Here is a 7,401-nt window from a genome sequence, read left to right as displayed (position 1 = left end):
CCTTACTCATTTGTGTTGCTTTATTTGCACAATGTTTAATTTGCTCTGTGTTAAGAATCGGTTTGCAACATTGCAACATACATAAAAAAGTTGTAAGACCTTCTGCACTCGACAAATCTACCAAAGTATCATAAAAGTAAACAAATTAGTAAAACAAGTACTATCTTTTAAGCATAGAGATTGGCTGAATATCTTGAGATACTTAGCATCATAAATCACTCACGGTCAATATTAAAATTGTTTGCCATATTTTGGATCGCAATCATCTTAACAACAAAGTTCAAGCTAAACTTTTTGATTGACCTAGTACAATCAATGTGGGTTGCAAATAACAATGATTGTAAAGTTGAAATGAAACAAATGAATAAAATGTAGACTAGCCTAACAATGATGAAAAACTTGTTTGTGGATCGGATTTGGTTAAGATATTGGAAGGATGCAAACTTTTAACAATTAACATAAGAGGTTATATATAGCCAATGATCCATTATCAGGAAAACTAAAATTGGATCTAGCTTCGAAAGGCCTTTCTATATATATATGTTTTCTTTGCTTTATGTTTGGGGTCATAAAAGGGTATCTATTAGGTCATCGTTGGCTATACATGTTGATCAGAGATGCTCAGAACGGCGGGAGGGACGAGGCTCGCACTCCCCACCCAACGGTACAAGGAATGATGAGAAAGCTCTTATCGTCGGACTATATTTAGTGTCCCGTGTGCCCACACTAGCCTGACTATTTGCATACTCTATCGTGGGTACCCTCACCCCTAAACATTGGGAAACTACACCGCTGCTCTCCTTGGACAAACATGCTTGATGCTTGGTTAGGCATCATCGTAGCACTATCGGCTACAAAACATTTTTGCCCCCTTGAGAAGAGTTTCCATTTTCGACAACAAAGTGGATTTTTTTTTGGTAATAGCACTATGTCATTTCCAAGTAGACGCATCCTCATTCCCGAATCCTATCCTTCCACTTTACTAGAACCTCTTTGCAAACCGTTAGTCTGGCATGATTCACCCTGGAGCCAACGATCTTTTCAGGTTCATGTGGAACTATGGGTTACTTTACGATCTCCACCAGGACATCAAGAGAAGCTAAATACTCATGTAGATGAAGGGACTCCTTCAACCTGCTAACATGAAACATTGGATGCACTTGAGAGATCTCCATCAACTCAAGTTTGTAAGCTACATTTTGAATGTTCCACCCCTAAGCTCTCCGTTTCAATACCATCCTAGGAGACTTGACTAGCCACTGGGGACTAACACTTGATGGGTTAGTTGATGCAAAAGCGTACTCCGTAATCACTAGTGATTAGCGCTAGGCTATGGAGGGTTAAACCTTAGCTTAACCATGGTGTTAGGATCAAGGTTAGAGAGATGGTAGTTAGGGTTAGGTTATGCCAATTGCAAGAAAACACACACACACACACACACACACACACACACACACACACACACACATATATATATATATATATATATATATATATATATAGAGAGAGAGAGAGAGAGAGAGAGAGAGAGAGAGAGAGAGAGAGAGAGAGAGAGTATAGAAACAATGATAGAACTCAAAGTGCAATTGATTGATTAAAAAGTAGCCTCTATGTAGGCTTGGTGCTTTAGAATCATTGGCTAAATGGGTTGCATCCTTTTGCTATTGGACCATGTCAACATTTATCCTTTCCTAGGTGGCTAGAAGGATTTCCTTTATGGTGCCACAAGTTGGGCTTACCCTTACAATCGCCCCCTTAAGCCAAACTTGGGGGTTTTACAAAGACTTTATGTGTTTTGGTTCACATGACTGACACACAGGTTTTACATAGATAAGAGTATTGTTTCCGATAACACAAAAGGTATTGCACTCACACAACTTGTCTCCCCTCAAACACGAATTCTCCTCCCCTAGACACAAAGTAGGCACATAAACATGAGGGTGAGCTCCTGCTGTGCAACAAACCCTGCACCTTAAAAAGTCTCCCCTAGCACAAAAGGGTAAGCAAACAAGTCTCCCAAACACAAGGGTAGACACACAAAGCTTCCCTATCACGAATGAGGGTGACACACAACTGAGTGCATATAGATTCACATGGTTATTCTTGTTTGTAGTTTGGTGGAATCTACCCCCCACACAAAACTGCAACAGGTTGTTTGTTGGTTGCCGCTATCTTCGTCTTCATGTTGTTGTCTTTGTTTGATGTTGTCGTCTTATCTTTGTCATGCATCTTTATCATGCCATTGTGTTGATGTTGATCTACATTGGTCGATTGTGTCCAAGGTGCAAACTTCATGATCGATGATGCAAAACACACATACATATCAAGTGTAATGCTCATGTGTGTGCTCGAGATTATGGGTGGTCTTACCGTACACTCAATGTGTAGGTAGTGTCTAAACCCATGTGTGCTTTTGTACACATATATTTTAATCATGGCATGCATTGCCATGGGTTTCCCTTGGAGATTCTGCTAGTGGGGCTTTTAAGCTTGCTTGTTGAAGGCCTCTTTTGAATGCTTGATGCTTGAAGCTTGATTGTTTCCTTTTAAACTCTCCTTGAGACCCTTGGTTGAGAGTATCTTTGAAGCTTGGAAAGCCATCTCTAATGCTCAATGCGAACTTTCTGTTTGAAAATCGCTTGAAGGTTTTTACTTAAGGCCTCAAACTTGAGCAAAGGGTGTTGGACTGCTCTGTAGTTCATGAAAATAGGCTCTAAATGAGTAATGTTAAGGAGGCTCTTGGCCTATGGGAAGCCCCCTTGTGGAGATCCTTGAAGTCATTGGTTCTCGGCTTGGTTCTCGGCTCTTGGTGATAGCTTCGAGCGCGAGATCTTCTCCTACGGACCCAAAATGCCAATAGAGAGTTTTGAAGGCGGTGCTCAAGCCCGGTTGAATCGCGGTTGGTAGTCAAATGGAAGTGGTGCAAATGCGTCGGCGCTAGCGGGCCCAATAAGGTCTTCAATAAGATCCCGATAGTGGACCCTTGAACCCACGCCCTACACGGGATTGACCAAATCAAACTATGCTAGACCAACACGCCCATGTGATGATTTGTGATAAGCCCCCTAAACTTGGGTTACTTGACTTTAGCTCGGTAGTTGCTGACACACACACCCCCTAAAGTTAGAGAGTGGCTCGGTAGTGGCTCACACACACAACTCGATGATTGAGCAATCAAAAAAGAAGTTGAAAGCAATAATATTTTGGGCACACAATTGGAGTGTCAAATCACAAGTGATGTCGGCAAACAATGGCTTTACAAAACGGTGTCGGCGAGTACTTTGCACACACATAAAATGAATTGCCAATAGTGGCTCCAATAAGAGAAATTTTGTGATGGAGCAGGTTGAAAATAAGCACAAAATTGAACAGACATAAAATATTATTAAGCACCGCTAGTAAAAAATGCCACAAATTAAGAAGGGTAGTGGCTCATTGGTATTTCCAAGAGTGTGCCCAATCTTAATGAGCATCAGTTAGTGATTAGGGATAGGGAAAGAGTGTACTTAAACCTAGGTATGAACCGTCGGCTGTGATACCACTTGATGGGTTAGTTGATGCAAAAGCGTACTTTCTAATCACCAATGAGTAGCGTTCGGCTATGGAGGGTGAAGCCTAACCATGGTGTTAGGGTTAGGGTTAGAGAGATGCCAAATTATGGTTATGTTATGCCAAAAGCAAGAGCATAGAGAGAGAGAGAGAGAGAGAGAGAGAGAGAGAGAGAGAGAGAGAGAGAGAGAGAGAGAGAGAGAGAGAGAGAGAGAGAGAGAGAGAATAGGCACAATGATAGGACTCAAAGTGCAATTGATTGATTAGAAATTACCCTCTATATAGGCTTGGTGCTTTACAATCATTGGCTAGATAGGTTGCATCCTTTTACTATTGGACCATGTCAATGTTTATCCTTTCCTAAGTGGCTAGAGGGATTTCCCACATGGTGTCATAAGTTGGGGCTACCCTTACAACACTTGCTTATCCTCTTTCATCGAGACTCAGGCTAATCACTCCAATTTAACACTTTCTTCAAATGAGGGAGTAGATGCTGTAAAAGAAGAGTGCAATCCTGTACAATACACTAGCTCTCAATGAAATACGTGACATGCTTACATAGACTACACATAAGACTTCAAGAAATCATTCCTGAAAATTGTGAAACTTATCTCATTGATGGGTGGCATGCAAATGAAGTCATCTACCATCATGTTGTATTTTTCTTGTTGCTGGCAACGAAGTTGAAAGTCAAACTTGTGTAGGATCTTGCCCACTAAGTTTTTCTACCTTTCCACTCATTTTGACTTGAAAGCAATTTCAAACTTTCATGATCTGTATGAACCTCAAAAGTGGCACTGTATAGTTTGAAGAGCATGCATAAGTGCTAGTTATTCTCTCTCATGGGTCGAGTTGTTTTGATGAGCATGAGCGAGCTTCTTACTCTCGAATGCAATTGGCATTCCCTTTGCAATAAAACTATCCTAATAGCCTCCTCACTAGCATCCATATCTGAGATGAACGGCTCATTGGGATCCACAATGCTCAAGACACTGAAGCTATTGTCACTTTGTCTTTAGCAAACCTTTATTGTTGGGAACCCCTCCAGCTTATATTAAAGAATGAGAATAGCCTAAAATTTCTCAAGAGATGGATATAATATGGCCCAAATAGCAATTTTCTAAAGAAAAATTATATTTTATTTCCTTTGTAAATAGCATGTGTTTGTGCAACAACTTGAACACTAAATGCAGATGTCTCAAGTGACCTACTATACACAAGTATATCATTTAGAAAAACTATTACCTTTTTTTTCTGTTATTGATGTAAGACTCTATCCATCACTATCATAAATGTGGTAGGTGCATTGGTCACTTCAAATGGCATGACCAAGAATTTGTAATGTCCAAAATGAGCCATACATGCTATTTTGGGAACATCCTGTTCCCTAACCTAACGTGATGATATTTTGATTTCAAAATTTTGCTCAATGGAGGTGGTCAAACAACACGTTCATACAAAGCATAGGGTACTTGTTCTTAACCATCCCTTGGTTAAGAGCCCATTAGTCCATGCACATCCGCATGGAACCAGCTTTTTTTAAAAACTTGAAGAATGGACGATGCCCATGGCAAAGAACTGGGTCATTCTAACCCCTTTCTTCATATAATTGACTAATTGCCAATACACTTTCGATGCATCAAAGTGGCTTAAATGATAAACAAGATTGCTTATCAATTTAGGCATTGATAGTGCCTCAATTTTTCTATGGTCCACATCAAAAAATGGTGTCAAACCATTTGGTGAAATTTTGGGAAATACATTCCAAAAGATTTTAATACTTTTCCTTTTTATTCCCATCGTTTCCCTTGTATCTTTTTTTGTGTGCTTATTAATACACATGCAAACCAAACGGGGTTCTTAAATAACGGGTCTCATCCAAGGCATTTTTTGTCCTTTGTTTGAGCTATGAAAATACTATTCCAACAAGTTTCATCTATAGATTCTGAATCCAAAATAAGGTAACAAGCATTTGCTTGATGAATATTGCCTCTATCGAATGCACAACACAACACAATAAAAAAGATCAGTGGGATTGTAGGGATACTATGGTCTTCTTGTAGTGTAATGGATTTTCCTTCATGTTAAAACTGTAGTGCATTGTGAAAATACCTACGAGGCAAAGAGGGACTTAGGCTAAGTAGCCATTCCCTAGCCAAATGTATGTCTAATTTAGTAAGGGGCATGACCTTAAAGTCAATGTTAGCCTAGTAGTCATGCATGGACAAATGCACTTGTAAAACTACAACATTCTCACTCTCTTGTTGTAACCATTTGTTAACCCTATGATCGCTAAGAGTTTGTGGTAACTTCAATTTTTTGGCCGCCGACCGACAAGGAGTTCAAAAAGTTGTGCATTACCCTATCATCTATGAGCATTGTCACCTTACAATTCCAAATTGTGCCAGAAATTCCAACTACCTGATGTGATCCCACCATGGGAGGTGGCCACATAGAGTGTGTCATATCACGCGTGTGTGAGATATCCATGTGATCCACTGTTACGTTTTTGAACTATACAAAACAAAAAGGAAAGTGCTAAATTGTATGCATCTATTGGGAGGATTTCTTCTCCCTCGTAGACTCGCTAGGGCCACTACTTGACATTGGCTTTGAACACTCATCATTTGTGTCCTCGATCCCATTGCAGTCAATACAAATTTTTTGTGCTCGATCCCATTGTAGTTAATGCAACGATTTTCCTTTTGCACTTTTCCCTACTATTGTTTCTTTAGGGTTTTATATCTCTCGATGGACATGGTTTCTTTGACCACCTTCCACCCTGACATCTACGTTCACGTGTCTCTCCATTTTCCATTCCAAGCCTTTTCCTTTTCAATCCCAATCTTTTTTTTGGTTTCGTCTGTATGGTGCAAACCACTATGATGTTTGATTCCATTGTACATCTATGCCTCTTAAACAACCTCATTAACATGCTTTGGCTGTAGGGGCTTTATATACTCAAGACAATCATCTCTATGAGGCCTTTCTTGAAGCTTCCGAGTGCCTAAAAATCATATTTTCTTTTAATTTGAGGATAATCTCCTAATAATATGAGCTATACCGTGTCAATGATTTGCCTATCATGGAGCATGCATCCCATTCATGCCACAATCTCTCTAGGACATTGACAAGCAAAAGATTCCATTCAAACATGGTTTCAAACTGAAGCCAAGTGGTGGCACAAGCCGCCAAAATCATCTACCACTTGTACGCATTTTTAATGAAAGGCAACCTGGTCTCTGTTGCTCGAAGTACCTTTGGGAGATGCCATAAATTATCTACCACTTGTACGCTTTTTCTATGAAAGGCAACCTGGTCTCTATTGCTCGAAGTACCTTTGGGAGATGCCATAAAGCATGAAAATCTAACAACTTTCCAAAAACATTTTGATTGCATCTTGTTTCTCTCCTTTTCCTCGTCGCTATAAGTAAACACCTTTAATTTCTTGAGAAAGGTGGAGCCAATCACTACTGTAGACTGGGCTACATCATGTTGTAGATAATGGCTGCTACTAAAACATTTAAATGGGTAAAAAAGCGAGCTAACATCTATTGGGTTTGTGGCCTTTGGCCTAACACTGAGAGCTGGTGTGAGAACCATCTCTTGTATAATAAATAGTCCAATAAGCATGTAAGCATGTGAGGGCACATGGCTTAGCACATGTGGCAGATGAGTTTCACAAGAGACCAAATGCCATTCCAATCAACATGACTTTTTCACATTTTATGGAGCCACTCTTAACCTTTGGAGAGTTGCCCCTTGACCCTTGGGAAAAGGCACCTGTGACTCTTGAGAGGTGTATCTAGCCATATGAGCTACTATATAAGTAGCAAACTCTTGTACACACTT

Source organism: Adiantum capillus-veneris, chromosome 14, assembly GCF_014529385.1.
Source record: "Adiantum capillus-veneris isolate H3 chromosome 14, ASM1452938v2, whole genome shotgun sequence".
Taxonomy (NCBI): domain Eukaryota; kingdom Viridiplantae; phylum Streptophyta; class Polypodiopsida; order Polypodiales; family Pteridaceae; genus Adiantum; species Adiantum capillus-veneris.
This window is presented reverse-complemented; position numbering follows the sequence as displayed.